At 38.8% G+C, this 21,010-nt stretch overlaps 1 pseudogene; it reads right to left on the bottom strand.

Moving 5' to 3' along the window:
- Nucleotides 1–18,276: 18,276 nt before the first annotated feature.
- LOC138848044 (U6 spliceosomal RNA) lies at nucleotides 18,277–18,344 on the bottom strand (annotated as a pseudogene).
- Nucleotides 18,345–21,010: the final 2,666 nt, after the last annotated feature.

Raw genomic sequence — 21,010 nt, 5'->3', positions numbered from 1 at the left:
CAAGATTTCAGTGGGCAGCTGTTTCACTCATTAATTGTGAGCATCCACTTTTAAAGGTTTGTGTTGGATGGGGTCCACTTCTCTTTCTTTGATGATGTATTTGGCTGCTTTTCATTTTCTGTCTTCAGCTATCTCTTCTCCTGTTAGCAAGGCTGTCAACTGTTTTGACCTGCCACTGATCCCTTTGCAAAGTGAGAAGGAAACCAAAATTAATGCAAGTCTACTGTGTTGTCAATAACTGGAGCTACTTTTTTAAAGATTTATTTATTCATTTGAAAGAGTTACACAGAGAGGAGAGAGAGAGAGAGAGAAAGAGAGAGAGGTCTTCCATCCGATGGTTCATTCCCCAATTGGCAGCAATAGCTGGAGGTATGCCAATTTGGAGCCAGTAGCCAGGAGCTCCTTCTGAGATGAAGCTGTTTTTTTAAATAATTATTTATTTATTTGAAAGGCAGAACTTTGTCCAGGTCTCATAGGTGGGTGCAGGAGATGAGGGGTTTGGGCCAACTTCTACTGTTTTCCCAGTCCACAGCAGAGAGCTGGATGGGAAGTGCAGCAGCCAGGATCCCAACCGGCACCCATATAGGATGCTGACAAAGCAGCAGTAGCTTTACCCACTATGCAACAGTGCTGCCCACTAACGGGAGCTCTTTTAATCTGAGTTTGCATAAAGAGGAGAATTACAGCATCATAAATACAGATAAGTAACAGTTTTTCTCTGCCCAGCACTTTATATTACCCAGTGCTCCACTGAGAATCTTACATTCCACACTGTGTAATTAAGAAGGCCAGTTACTTATCTTATTTTGGGTTCTGTGTTTAAACCCATGACACTTTTGACATGGGAGGATATTAGTTCTACAATTTCATAGAGACTGGTCTTTGGAAGCATCGATAGAAGTTATAACTGTGAGAGTGGTAAGAAAGAAGAGGGGAAGAAATAAGTGCCCCTTACCTCCCTCAGAGATGTCCACAAGTGCAGTAGACGATATGCCCTTATGGTTGACTTTCTGGGACAAACTGTGTTTGAGTGCTTCACATGTTCTGATAGAAAGGTGTTGCCACCAGGTTTTTAGTATATTTTGTTAGTTTTTAAAGATTTATTTATTTATTTGAAAATCAGAGTTACACAGAGAGAGAAGGAGAGGCAGAGAGAGAGAGAGAGAGGTCTTCCATCAGGTTCATTTCCCCAATGGCTTCATCATTGTGAACTTTGCTCAGTTCCTGACCTATACCTTTCCTTTAACCTAGTACTTTGCCATGTAGTAGCCCATGAAAACTGCAGACTGCATAAATTAATGAATACTTGGAGGGTTGTGATTTCTTAGAGGAACATCATGAGATAGGAGGAATAAAACAAAACAAAAGTATCCTCCGTATATAGAAGGTACACTGTTTTTGCAAGCCACAGCGAAGAGGAAGAAGCAGGAAAGTAGTGAGACTGGAAAGTTTGCGGCAAAGGTAATAGGCACTGGTCAAGAATTTAACAAGCCCATTAGGAAAACATTAAGGTTTCCTTACTTCCATGTAGACTCTGCCCTCTTATGGTGAACAGGGTCCTCTAAACCCACTTGTTGCACAAATGAAAACCCAAGCATTGTCTTCTCCCACAGATGGAGTCTGCTATTGGTTTTGATTTACATTTCCCTAATGGCTAGTGATATTGGGCATGTTCATCTATGTCTTGACCATTGAGATTTCTTCTTCTGAGAAACATCTGTTTTGATCCTTGCCCATTTCTTAGCTGTACATTTTGCTTCTTATTTGGAGATTTTCCCAGTTCTATATATGTATGTTCTGGCTATCAATCTTTTGTCATAATCAGAGTTTTCAATGTTTCCTGCCATTCTGTCCATTGTATGTTCACTCTGTTGATTACTTTGTTGTGAAGATGTATCTTAATATGATATGCTCAAATTTCTATATTTTATTTTTGTTACTTGTGCTTTTGGAATCTTACCCAAAACTGTTATCTATGCTTATGTTTTATAGTTTCTCATATGTTTACTTAGTTTCTGGTTTTATATTTAGACTTTTAATTCACCTTGAGTTGCTTTTACATAGTGTATGAGGTTTTGGGTATATTTTCAGGCTTCTACATATGGATAATCACTTTCCTTTAAACCATATGCTAAAGGGGTTCTTCTTTCTCCTGTTTGTTTTCTTTCCTTTGTTAAATAGGAGTTACCTGTAGAAAAGTCGGTTTATTTCAGCTGCCTATACTTTTACATTGAACTATGAGTCTGTTTTCCAACAGTGCTAACACTGTTTCTATATTTTTAAGATTTATTTATTGATTGGAAAGGCCAGATGCTTCTTCCAAGTCTCTCATGTGGGTGCCAGCACCGTAGAACACGGTCCATCTTCCACCAATTTCCCAGGTGCATTAGTAGGGAGCTGGATTGGAAGTGGAGCACCTGGTCTCCTAGCAGCAACATATGGGATGCATGCACAGCAGGTCAAGGCTTTAATCCACTACACCACAGCACCAAACACTTCCTTATTTACTTCTGCTGTGATCTTTCATTATTCACTTTTTTCTACTGCCCTGCAACTTGACTCCTTCCTGTTTTTTTTCTGGGTCCTGGACGATGGTAGTAGGTGGCTTCTGGGATCTTTTTGTGTTAGTAGATACTTGGTAATCTAAAATCACAGTTTTTAGTTTCTATATTTCTCTGCTAATCACTAGGACCTTCTGGATGACAATAGAAAATGCTGGCAGAAATGAGGATATATTAATTTGCTAAGAAAATACCACAGAGAATATGATTTAAATCATGGAATTTTACTTCTCAGAGTTGTAGAGCTTGAAAATATCAGATCAAGGTGCTTAAATAGGCTCGATTTTTCCAGAAGCCTTTCTCCGATGTGACAGACACATCTACCATTTGATCTGCTTAAAAGCACTTTCTTCAGGTAGAGTCATGTTGCTGGTTAGCACTTCCGTGTTAGAGTTTTAGGGAGGCACATTTCAGTCCATAACAGCAAAAGGGGCCCTGTGGTCTACTTCAATGACAGCCATCTCTGCGGAGGACAGAAAGTTTGGAATCAGCGTTAGGATTTCTCACAGTATTACTGTCAGTGCTATCTCCATCAAATGTGCATTCATGTACACACAAATCTACCTGTACTCATAAACACATTCAACAGTGGAAATGCCTGATGCTTGTGTATGGGTAACATCAATATAATAATCCATAAGATGGCCTATTAGCAGACATTAAAAAGAGAATTAGAAAGAATGACAACAAAATCTGCAGTTACCTATATTTATGTCTATATGTATGATATTCAGTATTTATAGTTGCTAAAAGATGAATACTGATGTGTGGGAATAAAAGCTAAACCTTACCTTGCAATATTGCAGCCTAGTCTACATGAAAGATGTCTTCCTAAAACCATTCACTGGGCCCACTCTGTGGCATAGTAGATTAAGCATCCACCTGCAGCACCAGCATCCCACATGGGCACCAGTTTGAGTCCCTGCTCCTGCACTTCCAATCCAGCTCTTTACTAATGGCCTAGGAAAGCAGTGCAATATGCCCTGAGTTCTTGGGCCCCTGCACCCATGTGAGAGACCTGGAGGAAGCTGCTGACTCCTGGCTTCTGGCACCTGGCTTCAGATCGGCCCAGCTCCAGCCATTCTGGCCATTTAGGGGTGAACCAGTCGATAGAAGACCTCTCTTTCTCTTCCTCTCTATATCTGTAACTCTGCCTCACAATAAAGAAATACATTTTTTAAAAACCTTTCACATGTTAAATTTCTTAATTGTTTTAAAGATTTATTTATTTATGTACAAGTCGAGTTACAGACAGAGAGGAGAGACAGAGAGAAAGAGAGAGGTCTTCCATCTGGTGTTCACTCCCTAATTGATTGCAACTTCCAGAGCTGTGCTGATCTGAAGCCAGGAGCCAGGAGCTAGTTCCCGGTCTCCCAGATGGGTACAGGGGCCCAAAGACTTGGGCCATCTTCTACTACTTTGCCAGGCCATAGCAGAGAGCAGGATCAGAAGTGGAGCAGCTGAGTATTGAACCGGCCCCCATATGGGATGCTGGCGCTTCAGACCAGGGTGTTAACCTGCTCCACCACAGCACCGGTCCAACATTTTAAATTTCTGATACTCTAAAGTAGTACAGGACTGCATTACATCTAGGAAAGATGCATTTAAAAATTATAAATCAAGTGCATTTTAGCAGAAGTTTTAACAAATACTTCTGATTTTCTCAGCATTATATATAAATAAATGACATAATGAGTCATTGTCAGATTTTTAGCTTTTGACAGCCACTTATAATATTTCACAGCTTTTTGAAATGTATTGCTAGTGTGTTTTTCTCAACACATGCACTGGATTTTACCAGTTTAGTGCACATGGAGTTGCCTCTTATAGGATTTGCATTTTAATGGGTTTTCATGGCACATGTAATCAACATCTGCAAAGCCTCTAAAACACATAAATAATAACATGAATCAGGCTTTTTTCTTAAATATTAATTTATTTATTTGAAAGAGTTGCACAAATAGAGAAGAGGTAGAGAGAGAGAGACAGACAGACAGAGACAGAGAGGTCTTCCATCGGCTGGTTTACTCCCAGTTGGCCGCAATGACTGGTCTGTGTCAATCTGAAGCCAGGAGCTTCTTCAGGGTCTTTCACATGTGTGCAAGGCCCCAAGGACTTGGGCCACCTTCTAATGCTTTCCCAGGACATAGCAGAGAGCTGGTTCAGAAGTGGAGCAGCCGCGACTTGAACTGGCACCCATATGGCTTGCCAACACTGCAGGCAACAACTTTATCTGCTATGCCACAGCGCCAGCCCCACATTGCATCTTTTTAAGATGATATGGATTTAAGTTCATGAGAAATTATTAGCATAGTGGGAACTGATAGATATGCATGAAGCAGGATGGACTTGTTAGGAATGGTGATGTTAATTTTCTTATAAAATAAATAAATAAGAAATTAAATATGGTCAGACATAAATGAAGACTAAATTTTATTAGTGGTAATCCAGAAAACACTGATCTCAGGTCTTTTTCTTCCAGTGTTAAGTTTATATTTTTAAATGCATATTAAGTGAACAAATTTCATGTAATTTATATATACAGATTGAAGAGCAAACTGATAACATCCTATCCTATCTTCCCTTGTTCTCATATTTCCAACTCCCTCCTTCTTGTTTTATTTTCTTTTAATTTTGACAGCTGCATGCTTTGATTTTATTTTAGAATCACAAGCTTTAACCCTCTACAAAATAAAGAATTCAGCAAGTAGTAGCAGAAATATCAATGAGTATATGTTGTGTACTCTATCAAAGAGTACAGAAAAGTGCTATGAACAATACTCAAATCTCAAAATGTCAATTTAACTCATATGCTGCTTTTTGTTGTCTATATATTAATTACCACCAGTCAGAGAAAACATATGGTATTTGTCTTTTGGGGACTGGCTTCTTTCATGAAGCATACTTGTTTCCAGTTCATCCATTTAGTTACAGAAGATGGGATTTCATTCTCAATTATGGTTGAATAGTATTTTACACTGTATATATAGCTCATATTTTTGTTCCAGTCACCAGTTGATGGACATCTGGGTTGATTCCATGTTAGCTATTGTGAATTGAGCTGTAATAAACATGAGGGTACAGATAACTCATGCCTGTGCATATTCTATTTCATTTCATGTGGATAAATTCCCAGTAGTCAGATGGCAGGATCACATGGTATGTTTGTTTTCAGATTTCTGAGGAACTTTGATACTGCCTTCCATAATGGTTGCACTAGCTTCATTCCCACCAACAGTGGATTAGGGTACCTTTTTCTCTCCCTCTCCACCAGCCTTTATTGTTTGTTGACCTTTTCAAAAGAATTATTTATTTGAAAGATTGAGTTACAGAGATGGAGAGGCAGAGGCAGAGAGACAGAAGTATTTTATCTGCTTGTTTATGCTCCATATGGCCCAACAGGTAGTGCTGGTCCAATCGGAAGCCAGAGTCAGGAGCATCTCCCTGGTCACCCATGCGGGTGCAGGGACCTAGGCACTTGGGCCATCCTCCACTGCCCTCCCAGTCCAGTGCAGAAAGCTGGACTGGAATAGCAGCAACCGGGACCAGAACTGGCACCCATATGGGATGCCGTCTCCACGGGTGGAGGATCAACCCAGTGTGCTATGGCACTGGCCCCCATCAGGGATATTTTTCTATAGTACTCTCTCTCCACTGTATCTTTTTCTAGTTGAAGAATTAAGGTGATGCAGGATTAATAGAAGGAGTTTGAGAGGATTGTCTCTCTTTCAATTGTGTTGAATAGTTTGAGAAGCATTAGTTCTTTAAAAGTCCTGTAGAATTCAATAGTGAGGCTGTCTGATCCTGGACTTTTCCTTGTTGGGAGGGTCTTTATTACTCATCCAATCTCTGTCTTGGTTTTTGATTTGTTTAGCTTTTCTATGTGTCTTCATGACTCAATTTTGGTATATTGTGTATGTCCAGGAATCTGTTGATTTTTACTCTAGGATTTCCAATTTGTTAGCAGTCACAACAGATGCCCACATCCTATATTGCAGTGCTAATCTGAGTTTTGGGTACTACACTTCCAAATCAGCTTCATGTTAATATCCCTGGGAAGCAATGTATAATAGCTCAAATTCTTTCATTCCTGTCGTCAAATTGGAGAACTGTAACCTCAATGGGGACTTGAGAACCTGGTCTTGCACAGTGGTAGCCATATAGAAAGTGAACCAGCAGATGGGAGATCTCTCTGCTTCTCTTTCCTTCTCTCTTTGTCTCTGTGTGCCTATGCCTTTTTTATCATATTAAAATATTTAATTACTTACTTGAAAGAGTTACAGAGAGAGGGAGAGACAGAAATCTTCCACCACCTAATTCATTTTTGAGATGACTTTAATAGCCAGAGTGTGGCCAGGTTGAAGCCAGGAGCTTTCCCTCCGATGTGCATGGCAGCAAGGAGCTTTTCCTGCAATGTGCGTGGCAGCATCCCAGGCACTTGGGCCATCTTTCCCTGCTTTTTCAGTCCATTGGTAAGGAGCTGGATCAGAAATGGAATAGCTGGTACTTAAACTGGTGCACATACAGGATGCCAATGTAACAGATAGCAGCTTTGTCCACTGCACCACAACCACCAGCTCCTCTATCTGCCTTTCCAATAAATAAATCTTTTGAAAAAGAACTGAAGGTAGTAAAAGTCATCATGACTGAGCAATGGCAAATTTATTGAAGTGATCTATTTTCTTAAAGATCCTTTTATGAATTTGAAAGGCAGCACTAGATGGAGAGAATGGGAGAGATTGATCTTCCTCCTGGTTTGTTCACTCCTCAAATGGCTGCAATGACTGCGGCTAGGCCAGACTGATATCAGGAGCCAGGGGCTTCTTCCAGGTCTCTCACAAGGGTGCAGGAGCCCCAATATTTGAGTCACCCTGTGCTGCTTTTCCAGACACATTAGCAGAGAACTGGATCCGTTTGGAGCATTAATGTCTATGATACTCTCCTTGCAGTTGAAGGATTTAGAATCCATTTTGATTATGGGTGGGCCAAGTACAATGTCTTCCAATTGTCCAAGGTTTGGATTAGATGGGTTCTGAGAAATTTTGTTAAAATAGTTATTAATCTTGTTTAGACAAGGTCATAGTCAAAGTGGAGGTTCTCTCCTCCCTTCAGAGAAAGGTACCTCCTTCTTTGATGACCTGTTCTGTCCACTGGGATCTCACTCGCAGAGATCTTTTGCCAGAGTGTCTTGGCTTTCCATGCCTGAAATACTCTCATGAGCTTTTCAGCCAGCTCCGAATGCCTTTAGGGCTGATTCTGAGGCCAGAGTGCTATTTAGGACATCTGCCATTCTATGAGTCTGCTGAGTATCTCACTTCCCATGTTGGATCACTCTCCCCTTTATTTACTCCATCGGTTAGCGTTAGCAGGTACTAGACTTGTCTATGTGCTCCCTTTGACTCCCAGTCCCTCCACCATGACCAACTGTGAACTGAAACTGATCACCTGGAACAGTGAGATGGCATTGGTACATGCCACCTCAATGGGATTGAATTGGAATCCCCTGGTATGCTTCCAACTCCACCACTTGGGGCAAGTCAGCCTGAGCATGTCCCAAATTATACATCTCTTCCCTCTCCCATTCCCACCACCATGTTCAACAGGGATCACATTTCAGTTAATTTTCAACACTTAAGAATAACTGTGCATCAATTACAGATCTAAACCAGTCATATTAAGTAGAACAGATAAAAAAAACTACTAAGAGGGATAATGTATTAAGTTGTTCATTAACAGTCAGGGCTATGCTGATCAAGCCACCGTTTCCCATAGTGTCCACCTCACTCCAACAGGTTTCCCTCTTGGTGTTCAGTCAGTCGTCACTGATCAGGGAGAACATATGGTATTTGTCCCTTTGGGACTGGCTTATTTCACTCAGCATGATGTGTTCCAGATTCCTCCATTTTGTTGCAAATGACTGGATTTCGTTGTTTCTTACTGCGGTATAGTATTCTAAAGAGTACATATCCCATAATTTCTTTATCCAGTCTATCGTTGATGGGCATTTAGGTTGGTTCCAGGTCTTAGCTATTGTGAATTGTGCTGCAATAAACATTAGGGTGCAGACCTCTTTTTTGTTTGCCAATTTAAATTCCTTTGGGTAAATTCCAAGGAGTGGGATGGCTGGGTCGAACCGTAGGTTATCTACGACCTTGTCTAAACAAGATAAGAGTCGGAGAACTCAGAGGGCTTCCATAGCCTTGGAAACTCATGACTGGAGCATAGGGAGATTACTGATGCCATAGACAGGAGTGTCAATTGGTAAAGTCAACAACAGGAGTCACTGTGCACTTACTCCTCATGTAGGATCTCTATCCTTAATGTGCTGTGCATTGAGATTTAATGCTATAACGAGTACTCAAACAATATATTTCACTTTGTGTTTCTATGGGGGTGCAAACTGTTGAAATCCTTACTTAATGCATACTAAACTGATCCTCTGTTAAAAAAAAAAAAAGAAATTATCAATTCCCAACTTGACTCTCACTGGGATTAAACATGACAATAGGTCTGCTCTGATTTCATCATCATTTAAAAAAAAATCATCTATTATTTTTCACTTTATGTTTCTGTGTGGGAGCAAACTGTTGAAATCCATACTTGATGTATACTAAGCTGATCTTCTGTATATTAAGATAATCAAAAATGAATCTTGATGTGAATGGAAGGGGAGAGGGAGTGGGAAAGGGGAGGGTTGTGGGTGGGAGGGACGGTATGGGGGGGAAGCCATTGTAATCCATAAGTCGTACTTTGGAAATTTATATGCATTAAATAAAAATTAAAAAAATAGTTATTAATCATAACTCTCAGTTTAAGCTTTTCTTACCAAATTTTCATGTTTGCTGATGTTTATATCTATGGGAAAATTGGGTCTCTGGATTGCAACCAATGAAAGCATCCAGACTAACAGTAATAAGGTCAACAGTCAGCAGAATGATGTCCAGCTGAACTGAAATAGCTTTTCTTATTTGGTAGAGGGGTTACCTCCTACATTATGCTGACATACTGACATAGACAGTAGATATTGGAGCCTGTCCCTTCTGCCAAATGGAGAATACCATATTTTGGTCCATCATATATATATTTATATATTATAATATATATTATATATTATACTATATATTTCTATACATAATATAGAATTGCATATAATTATTATAAATATATAATTGTATATAATTATTATATATGAATTTGTTATTTATATATAAATAATTATTTCTGATCCAGCTCCTTACCAATGGATTGAAAAAGCAGTGAAAGATGCTCCAAGTACCTGGGTTCCTGGGACACACATCAGAGGAAAAGCTCCTGGTTTCAACCTGGCCACACTCTGGCTATTGAAGTCATCTCAATAATATATATATATATATAAAATACATATAATAAATTATATAATATTATCTGTTTATAATTATATATTATATAATATATTGTATGATAAATTATAATATATTTTATATATGAATATATTTATATACATAAATATATAAATAAATGTAAATATATATATAAGGAATTTATTTATGTAGTTGACAGGTTTACTTACAGAGAGTGAGAAGAAGAGACACAGAAAGGTCTTCCATATGCTCATTTACTCCCCTAATGACTGCAATGTCTGCAGCTGGGCCAATCTGAGCTAGGAGCTTCCAGGTCTCCCATATTTTGGCAGGGACCAAAGCACTTGGAACAGCTTCTACTGCTTTCCCAGGCTATTGCAGAGAGCTGGATGGGAAAAGGAGAAATGGGGACTAGAACTGGTGCTCATATGGGGTGCCAGCATTGCAGGTAAAGGATTACACCACTGCACCACAGTGCTGGCCCCAGTCTATCCTTTATTAAGGAGATCTCAGTAATCATGTTCAGGTATTGCTGTCCTATATTCATGGCCAAAGTCCTAGCAGGCAACATGGTTTGGAGAATCGTAAGCACAAGGTGTGTAGGAGACTTCATTTCTCATACAGCACAGTTAATAACAAGGTTCCAAGAGGGGAAATTACTTGCATCATAGTCTTTGAGAACTAATGGACATCACAGGTGATCTAAAGAATTTAGAAGGTTTGTGAGCCCCTAGAGTGAAAAAGTCACTGGGAGCACAAGGACAGTGCCTAGAGTTTATTTTGATGGATTTTAGCCCCTTTCATTGGAGGGAGGCCCAAAGAAGCTGGACTGATTAGTAAACCTCAGAAGTGTCTTTTCAAGGTGAAGGCAAACTGAGACTGAGGGGTTTTTGGAAAAATGTTGAACAAAAGACATTTCCCACACGTGGTTAAGACACATCATTTATCTACTGATTTTCATCAGATCTGTTAACATTAGGTATAAGGTACAGTGGACATGGTGGATGGCATATAGCAATATGATTTTAGTAATATATCATGAGGTGCTTTTTTTAAATGGATTTAGCAGGTAAAATTGGGCTACCTAATGGGATGTAGCTGGAATAATCACCTTTTTGTTAAATAAATCTGAGGTAATAAATGTTAGTGTATGAAGACATTGAGTTTTCTTTTATTGGGCCTTCTTGGTTATTTTAATCTGGGATCTGCGAATTCTCATTTTCTTTATTTTATTCCTCATCATGTCGGACCAACTCTGCTGCTTTGGGGATTTTTTTAGTACATCTGACATTTGGAAATTTAGACAATAGTATAGTTAAAATGAGATGTACCAAGTAAAGTATTTATTTTTATTCTGATACATATTTTGGAATTCTAAAATTCCTATTGAGTATCCTTGTTAAATTTAGTTGCATCCCAGGTTAAGACTTATTGGAGGCAGGCTCCATGGCTCAATAAGCTAATCCTCCACCTGCGGTGCAGGCACACCAAGTTCTAGTCCTGCTGGGAGAGCCAGATTCTGTTCCAGTTGCTCCACTTCCAGTCCAGCTCTCTGCTATGGCCCAGGAGTGCAATGGAGGATGGCCAAAGTGCTTGGGCCCCGTACCTGCATGGGAGACCAGGAGGAAGCACTTGGCTCCTGGCTTTGGATCAGCGCCATGTGCCAGCCACAGCACACTGGCGGCAGCGGTCACTAGGGGGTAAACCAACAGAAAAAGGAAGACCTTTCTCTCTGTCTCTCTCACTGTCCACTCTGCCTGTCAAAATAAAAAATAATTTTTATAAAAAGACTTATTGGAGCCACTTTAGTGATTATACCCATGAAACTTTGTTAATAAATGCAAATAGAACCTGGGAAAATTGATGTATATCTTATGCTGTAGAGACTTAAGATTGAACATCTTTTTTTAATCTTTTTTAATTATATAATTTAAAAACAAATTTTAGATTTTTTTTTTTTACTTTACTAAGTCACAGCTCTGGCCCCATTAATATGACTTAACAATGTTTTTTCCTCTCAGAATTATCTCTATTGTTTCAGTTAACTGCATGCCTTTTCTTTACATTCAGATTCCCTCAGCTGTCAAAGCTTATTCATCTTAATTCTGTTGTTCCTATTTCCCTCCCTTTTATTCTGTCCCTAGGCTAATTGAGATCATGATTCTCCATTCCTTCTGTGTGGTGTCACAGTAGGCTTGAAGTGTTCTTTTTCTCTTCTGATTTCTAAAGAAAGAAATGATGTATTCCCCCAGTTTAGATATTTTAATAATGCACTCTAAAACAAAGGTTAAATGTTCTTAATTTGACAAGAATTTTCGGGGCCAGTGGTGTGGCATAGTGGGTAGAGCCACCACTTGCAGTGCTGGCAGCTCATATGGATCCAGATCTCTGCTATAGCCTGGGAAAGCAGTAGAAGATGGCCCAAGTCCTGGGCCCCTGCACCCATGTGGGAGACCTGGAAGAAGCTCCTTGCTCCTGGCTTTGGATTGGCACAACTCTGGCCATTGCAGCCAACTGGGGAGAGAACCAGTGGATGGAAGACCCCTCTCTCTTCTCTGCCTCTCTCTGTGCAACTCTGACTTTAAAATAAATAAATAAATCTTTAAAAAAAGATTTTTTCTAATTTTAGATTTGTTCTACTTCATTGCCACTTCAGGGTGTGTGTAAGGAGTGCATATCCAGTTTTTCTATTTTGGAATTTGGGGATTTTGTATTAGCTCTGCTGTGTATTCATTTTTCTTGAGCATTGGTGATATCTTCTCCTTAGTTGTATTAAGAGAGAGAGCAATAGCCCTCATGTCTTTTTAGGTAAGTAAGACATATTAAAAACAGAGCATTCAGTATACATTCATAGTATTTTGACTTGTTCAATTGATTTTCCTGACCTCCCTTGGATATTCTTGGTCTTTGCTGTACAACTTTCTATACTCATTAATTCTTTGATATTCCCAAATCCAGAAAATGAATGACTCAACAGCTGTGTTCCTGTATTTGCTGGGACTCAGGGTAAGAAGCAAAGTGGAGGTGTTCAGGAATCTAAAGTTACATGCTACATAGCAAAGCACATCATTTCCTATACAAAGTGACTGGGAAATCCAGAATCTTTTGCACACATATTGGATCCTGAACTATTACTGGACTATTCAGTAAGATTTTAATGTATTTATTTTCTGTGTGTGTGTTTGTATTTCTAAATAAACTCTGCTGGGCTACTTAACATTAACATGTATTGCAGAATTCTTTCATCAGTTTTTACTTTTAAAAAGTTTCTCTTTCAGTTTTATGGGAGAGGGTAGAAGTTTCCTGCTATGTAACTGAAAGTTCATTCATTCATTAAAGTTAAAAATATTTGTTGCAAATTGGTAGAATACTATTAATTCTCATGTGATTTACATGAAACTAAATACATTCTCTATTTTGTTTTGCTTAAAATTTCTGCATGTGTGGACTTCTTTTTTCCTTCTTTCCCCAAATCCCTTTGTGTATTGGGATGGCAAATGGGTTTTACACTGGAGAAAACATGTTATTTTGGCAAAGAAGTACTTAGCCTTCCTGCTTCAAGTATTCAAATATTGCATTGGAAATCAGTATATTTGTTTACTGTACAAATGTCCTTCATACAATTTTGTAATCTTCTGGGATGGGAGAGGAAGCAGGAAATAGGAGGATTATGGGTGGGAGGGATGTTTTGGGGGAGGGGAAGCCACTGTAATCCAAAAGCTGTACTTTGGAAATTTATATTTATTAAAAAAATTAAACAATTTTGTAATCTTCATCTTCCTTTTTATTTCATCCTTTTTAAAAAAAGATTCATTTATTTTACTTGAAAATCAGAGTTACACAGAGAAGGAGAGAGAGAGAGAGAGAGCAGTCTTCCAACCGCTGGTTCACTCCCCATTTGGCCACAATGGCTGGAGCTCTGCCAATCCAAAGCCAGGAGCCAGCAGCTTCTTTTGGGTCTCCTATGCAGGTGCAGGAGCCCAAGGGCCTGGGCCATCCTCTACTGCTGGATAGTAAGTCTTACTTGCCTAAAAAGATGGATAGTAATTTGAGTAGCCAGGACTTGAACTGGCACCCAATTGGAATGTCAGCACTGCAAGCCACAGCTCTACTTGCTACTCCACAGCATCGGCCCCCTAAATTCTTATGAGTATTGCTACACGATTGGAATTTATAATTGATAATGCTGAACAATTGAAACTGTCTTATTTACAATTGTAGGACTGGATATGGCAGTTCTACTTGAAGTAAAGTATGTAGCCTGCTTATTGTATGATTTTCGGAAAAGCATGTATTTATATATAACAGCAGATCTGTTAATCATTTAAAAGTGAATTGTCATGATTACCCAGATGTAAAGAATGCAATATGTGCTAATGAGTTAGCAGTCACAGACATTTAGAATTAGAGGGATTTTAGAACTTTTTCAATACTGCAGTTTTTATGAAAAACTAATAATTTTTTTTATTTGACAGGTAGAGTTATATACAGTGAGAAATCAGAAAGGCCTTCCTTCCATTGGTTCAGTCCCCAGATGGCTGCCACAGTTGGAGCTGTGCCCATCCAAAGCCAGGAGTCAGGTGCTTTCTCCTGGTCTCCCATCCGGGTGCAGGGCCCAAGCACTTGGGCCATCCTCTACTGCCTTCCCGGGCCATAGCAGAAAGCTGGACTGAAAGAGGAGCAACCAGGACTAGAACACTTTGCCCATAAGGGATACCAGCACCACAGGTGGAGAATTAACCAAGTGAGCCACGGCGCTGGCCCCCGATAAATTTACTCTTAACAAAATATCAAAATATCTTATTTAGTATAAAGTTAGTAGTGAAAAGAGACTACCTTGTTGAACACAGAAATTTGAGATTATATTTCTTGGTATTAATTTGCATCTTAAGGCTTATTGCCTAGTTTATTTCAATATTTCAATCTAATATTACTAATAATATCTTGTACTTAGTGGTTCACTGTGTGCCAGACAATATTCTTTTGATTTTTTAAAAGATTTATTTATTTATTTATTTATTTGGAAGTCAGAGTTACACAGATAGTGAACAAGAGGAAGAGAGAGAGAGAGAGAGGTCCTCCATCTGCTGGTTCACTCCCCAGATGGCCTAAAAGGTCAGAGATATGCCAATCTGAAACCAGGAGCCAGGACCTCTTCAGGGTCTCCCATGCAGATTCAGGGGCCCAAGGACTTGGGCCAACTTCCTACTGCTCTCCCAGGCTATAGCAGACAGCTGAATGGAAAGTGGAGCAGCCTGGACTTGAACCGGCCTCCATATGGGATGCCCCCACTGCATGCAGTGGCTTTACTAGCTACACCACAGCACTGGCCTCAAGACAATGCTCTAAAATGATGCATTAATTATTCCCAAATATTGAAAAGTGGCATGGTACACATTTGAATGTGTTGTTTTGTACTAGTTGTAGAAACAGTTTAAAATATATTTATATTTAAAAATGTAAGCTTTGATCTAAAGGTTTACTTTCCCTTAAGGTGCCTGTTTGGAAACTGAGAGATCATTGAAGTCTCAAGATAGAGTACAACTGATCTTATCCAAGCCTCCTTTATCACATGAGGATGCTAAATGCCAAGCCCAGAGAAGTAAAGTGAATTGTTCAAGGTCACATAGGTAAGTTGTGGCAGGGATAATTCTGTATTAGCATTAGGTATCCTGATACATAGGCCACTGTTCTGTCAATTTTGTACTCCTTCTGGAGTTAAAGATTCTAAGTTGTGGAAAATTGAATTTGGAAATTTAGTGGTTGCTATGTTGTTATGGTGAGAAATTTCTGTGTATAGCTATGAGTTGCTTAAATTTTATTCAATATATTTTTCTAGTATGTTTGCTATTTATTTGAAATGTATAACAAGTAGCTTCATCTATTTGCCAAAAGAATTTTTAAAGATTTATTTATATTATTTGAAAGTCAGAATTACACAGAGAGAGAAGGACAGGCAGAGAGAGTGGTCTTCCATTCACTGGTTCACTCCACAGTTGGCCTCCATGGCTGGAGCTGTGCTGACTGGAAGGCAGGAGCCAGGAGCCTCTTCCTGGTCTCCTATGCAGGTGCAGGGGCCCAAGGACTTGCACCATTTTATAGTGTTTCCCAGGCCATAGCAGAGAGCTGGATAGGAAGTGGAGCAGCCAGGTCTTGAACTGATGCCCCTATGGAATACCAGCACTGCAGGTGGCAGCCTCACCCACTATGCCACAGTGCCAGCCCTTGCCAAAAGAATTTATAGAAGCTATTCCATATATACACTTAACAATTATTTAGTTACTTGACATGAACTATCCCTGCATATTTGAAAATTTTGAATGGTATCACTTGGGTTTTAAGAATGTTATATTTTAGGTCTCTTAATATTTTTAGTGATGATGTTTTAAAGGCCCTTTCTGTTTTATGAAAAATGATAAGGATTTTGTTTTACAATGGCCATAGTATTACTACTTAAAGCAATAGATTAAATAAAACTTTTAAACAAAGTCATTTAATACTGAATTCTAACACACTGGTATATTTTAAAGTGAGAAGCCGGATTTCTTTCAGATATTCTAAAGAAGAATGATAATCAAAATTGAAGACATCTACAGTTTTTAATCACTTGTTTTAAATATTGGTCATAATGGTCCAATTTTGAGTTTAATTTTAATTAGCTTTTAAATGATTCAATATGTTTTATAGAAAAAATTCGGAGAACATAATTATATACTCAACCTCCCTCCCTTCTTTTTCCTTCTTTGTCATTTTTTTTAGCTTATGAAATGACATTTTCAGTTTACATTACATTAAAAAGGGTTCTTGAATCAAGGGACAAGTTTAACAGGTAAAAAGCAAAAAGATCGTAATTTAGAGGGAATATAGACAATGGCTCTAAACAATATTTGAATATCACATCTAAACAATATTTGAATAAATTGATAAATATTTTAATTTCTCCTACTAAAATGCTCAAAGTCTTTAATTATTTATCAAATATTAGTGCAAAATTATGGATTTAAATGATCCCAAAAAGTGATGAATTTTTGTGTAATAAAGTCCAATTTTTGTCAAGGCTTTTTGAAAGTCTCACAGAAAACTTATGTTTGTGAATGGGAAGAATAATACCAAAATATCCATACTACCAAAAGCAATTTGAAAATTCAATGTAATCCCAATCAACATACCAACGATGTTCTCAGAGCTAGAAAAAATGATGCTAAAATTCACATAGAAACATGAGAGATGCTTAACATCTAAAGCAATATTATAAAGCAAAAAAAAGCTGGAGACATCACACCATATTTTAAGACATATTACAGGGGTCAGCACTATGACAAAGCAGGTAAAGTCACCGTCTGCAGTGCCGGCATCTCATATGGGTGCCAGTATGTTTCCCAGCTGCTCCACTTCTTATACCCCTCTCTGGTATAGCCTGAGAAAAAAGTAGAAAATGGCCAAAGTCTTTGGGCCCCTGCACCTGCATAGAGACCTGGAAGAAGCTCCTGACACTTGGATTCAGATCAACAGAGCTCCGGCCATTGTGACCATTTGGGGAGTAAACCAGTGGATGGAAGACCTCTCTCTCTCTCTGCCTCTACCTCTCTGTAACTCTGCCTTTCAAATAAATATACTGCAAAAAAAAAGAAGAAGTGTTAGCACTGATATAATAACAGACACATAGTTCAATGGAAAAAACTTGGCAGCATAGAAATAAACCCAAATTTCTACCAGCAACTCATATTTAACAAAGGAACTAAAATGAACTGGAGAAAGAAGAATCTCTTTCACAAGTGGTGCAGAGGAACTTGATTATCCATATGTAGAAGCCTGAAAAGAGACTCCAACATCTCTTACACTATGTGAAAGTGAACTCACAGTGAATTAAAATGTAATCATAAGACCCAAACCCAAGTAAACATAGGGAAACTCTAAATATTGTCAACACACAATAGCTTTTGGGTAAGATTCCAATAGCAATAGTCACAAAAATAAAAACAGAGACATTTGAGTATATCCAACTAAGATACTTCTTCACAACAAAGTAAACATCAGAGTGTAGATACAATGAACAGATGGCAGGAAAAATTAAAACTCTGAATGTTTACAGATTTCCAGAACATTTACATGAATTGGAAAAACTCCAAAAAATACAGTGAAGAAACAGGCAAGGATCTGAATAGACATTTCTCAGAAGAAATGTACATGGTCAATACATGTGAATATGCCCGATGTCACTAGCCATTATGTAAATATAAATCAGAACACCATATCAGTCTCCAACACCTGTGGGAGAATACAACACTCAGGTGTTTGTGTGTGCAGCAAGTGGGTTTAGAGGACCCTGTTCACCTCTGGAGAGCAGAGCCTACAGGGAGGTAAAGAAACCTTACTGCGCAGGGGCATGCTAATCTTCTCTGTATCGTTCCAATTTTAGTATATGTGCTGCCGAAGCGAGCACATTTGCTGCCGAAGCGAGAAAGAGATGAAAAGAATTTATCTCAACTAGCCACTAATATTCAAGAAACAAGGTCTTCAGGAAAGCCAACTCAACTGACATTTTCATGTCATTGTTAAATAAAGGAAAAATTATCTAGGTTCAGCAATACGTAGTTTATAAGAGAAAGACTACAGAGTAATTTCCTTGGCATAGAAATAACTTTTTTTTTTTTTTTTTTTTTTTTTTTTTTTTTTTTTTTTTTTTATCCATGAGGGCTTGCTATCACCACCACACACCCACATCCCATATACAAATGCCTGGCTTGAGTGGTAGCTTCTCTGCTTTGAGGCAAGTTTCTGCTAGTGTGCACCCTGGGAGGAGATGGAGGATGGCAGAAGTGCTTGGGTCCCTGCACCCAAATGGGACATCCAGAATGAATTCCCAGTTCCTGGTTTTGGCTTGGTCAAGCTTTGGCTATTGCAAGTGTCTGGGGAGTGAAGCAGTGGTTCCCTCTTCCTGTCACTCTGCCTTTCAAATCAATAACTGTTGTTGGTAATGACTAATGATGATATTCACTGATTGTCAAATTTTGAATCTATTAATTATAGACAATTTCTCTTTGTATTTTTAAACTTTCATAATGTTCTGTAGCCAATTTCATCACTAGAAATAAAAACTTTTCCTCAAAAAAAAAAAAAAAGAAACCTTACTGCTTTCCTAATGTGCTTATTAAGTTCTTGACCAGCGCCTGTTAGTCTTGCCACAAACTTTCTAGTCTTACTACTTTCCTTCTTCTTCTTCTTCTCTGTGACTTGTAAAATAGTATACATTCTATATACTGTGGATACTTTTGATTTATTTTATTCCTTCGGTCTCCTATGAAGTTCCTCCACAAAAGCACAGCCCTCAAAATATTCATTCATTTATGCAGTCTGCAGATTTCATGAGCTACTAAATTCCAAGTAGTATGTTAAAGGCAAGATCTGGGCCTAAGAGAAAAGTGGTCTAAATTCTGTGCCTAGAAGAGGATTTGGGACATAGTAGAACTTCAGTGAAGTGCTATGTGAATGACATGCACTCATTAAATGAGTAATCTAAAGCATACACTTCATTTAAGCAACACAGCAGCCCTACTCACCTCAGGTAGAGCAATTGAGAGGAATAATGTGAACAAAAATAAGACATCAATAAGTTGAATAATAACAGAGAAAAAACAAAATGAGATAGATGCCAACATTACTGAGCTATTTTTGAGGAATTAAATTGATAGAGGGGCTGGCATTGTGGCCAAGTGGGGAAAGCTGCAATCTGTGAGGCCAGCATAACATCTGAGTTCCACTTTGAGTTTAGGAATCTCCACTTCCAATTTAGCTCACTGCTAAACACCTGGGAAACCAGCAGAAGATGGACGAAGGACTCAGGTCCTTGCCACTCATGTGGGAGACTTGGATGAAGCTCCTGACTCCAGCATGCCCCAGCCTCAACTGTTGAAACTCTCTGGGGTGTGAGCCAGCAGATGAAAGCTATCTATGTCTTTCCCTCTCTCTCTAAATCCACCTTTCAAATAATAAAGATTTAATAAACAAATTAACTGATTTCAAAATACACAAAAACATGAACAATACTATATCATTTTTATGCCAAACTGATAAAAAATAACAAATGCTAGAGAGCACATGGGAAAAGAAAACCACCATATATGGTAGGTGAAAACACAAGTTAGTACAGATGTTATGCAGAACAGTATGGTCATTCCTTAAAAAGGATAAAAATTGGGGCTGGCGCTGTTGTGCAGTGAGTTAAAGCCCTGGCCTGAAGGGCCAGCATCCCATTTGGGTGCCAGTTCTAGTTCCAGCTGCTCTTCTTCCAATACAGCTCTCTGCTATCTCCTGGGATAGCAGTAGAAGATGGCCCAAGTCCTTGGGCCCATGCACCCATGAGGGAGACCCAGAGGAAGCTCCTGTCTCCAGGTTTCAGAATGGCATAACTCTGGCCTTTGTAGTCATCTGTAGAGCGAACCAGCTAATGGAGGACCTCTCTGTGTCTCTACCTCTATTGTAACTCTTTCAAATAAATAACAAAAATTAAACTAAGATAAAAATTGACCTACCATGTGAGAGTTATCTTGCTCTTGGCTATATAGAATAAGGAAATTTTATTAGAAGGAAAGGAGGAGAGCATATCAAAGATACAGCAATTTTCCCATAACACAGCCACTATAACACAGTTCACTGCAGCCAGGATGTGAAACCAATCTAGCTGTCCATCAATGAAAAACAATGGACAGGGCAACCTCTTTTAGATACAAAAAAAGAACAAAATATTATTAAATTAATTGAAATAAGCCAGAAGCAGGAACACAAATGTCACCTGGTCCTTGTCGCATGTGGAAGTGAAAGAAAATAATGGATCTGAACACAGAACTGTGATTACTAGAGGCTGAGAAGGGAAGCAGCTAGGGATAGAGGGGGATTGGATAATAGGTATCAAAAATCAAAGAGGCAGAAAGAACTTCTGGTGTTCCATAATATAATGAGATGACTACATTCAACCATATTAGGTTCTGTGTAAAGAACTGAAGGAGAGGAGCTGGTAGTCTCAAATCATGGAGAAGAATTAGAAACTGTAGTTGCTTGGGGGCCAGCATTGTGGCACAGTGGGCTAACACCCTGGCCTGAAGCACCAGC

The sequence above is a fragment of the Oryctolagus cuniculus genome, unplaced genomic scaffold (genome assembly GCF_964237555.1).
Source record: "Oryctolagus cuniculus unplaced genomic scaffold, mOryCun1.1 SCAFFOLD_107, whole genome shotgun sequence".
NCBI classification, from domain to species: domain Eukaryota; kingdom Metazoa; phylum Chordata; class Mammalia; order Lagomorpha; family Leporidae; genus Oryctolagus; species Oryctolagus cuniculus.
Note: the sequence above shows the minus strand (reverse complement) of the source record. Positions and strands in the feature narration are given on the sequence as shown.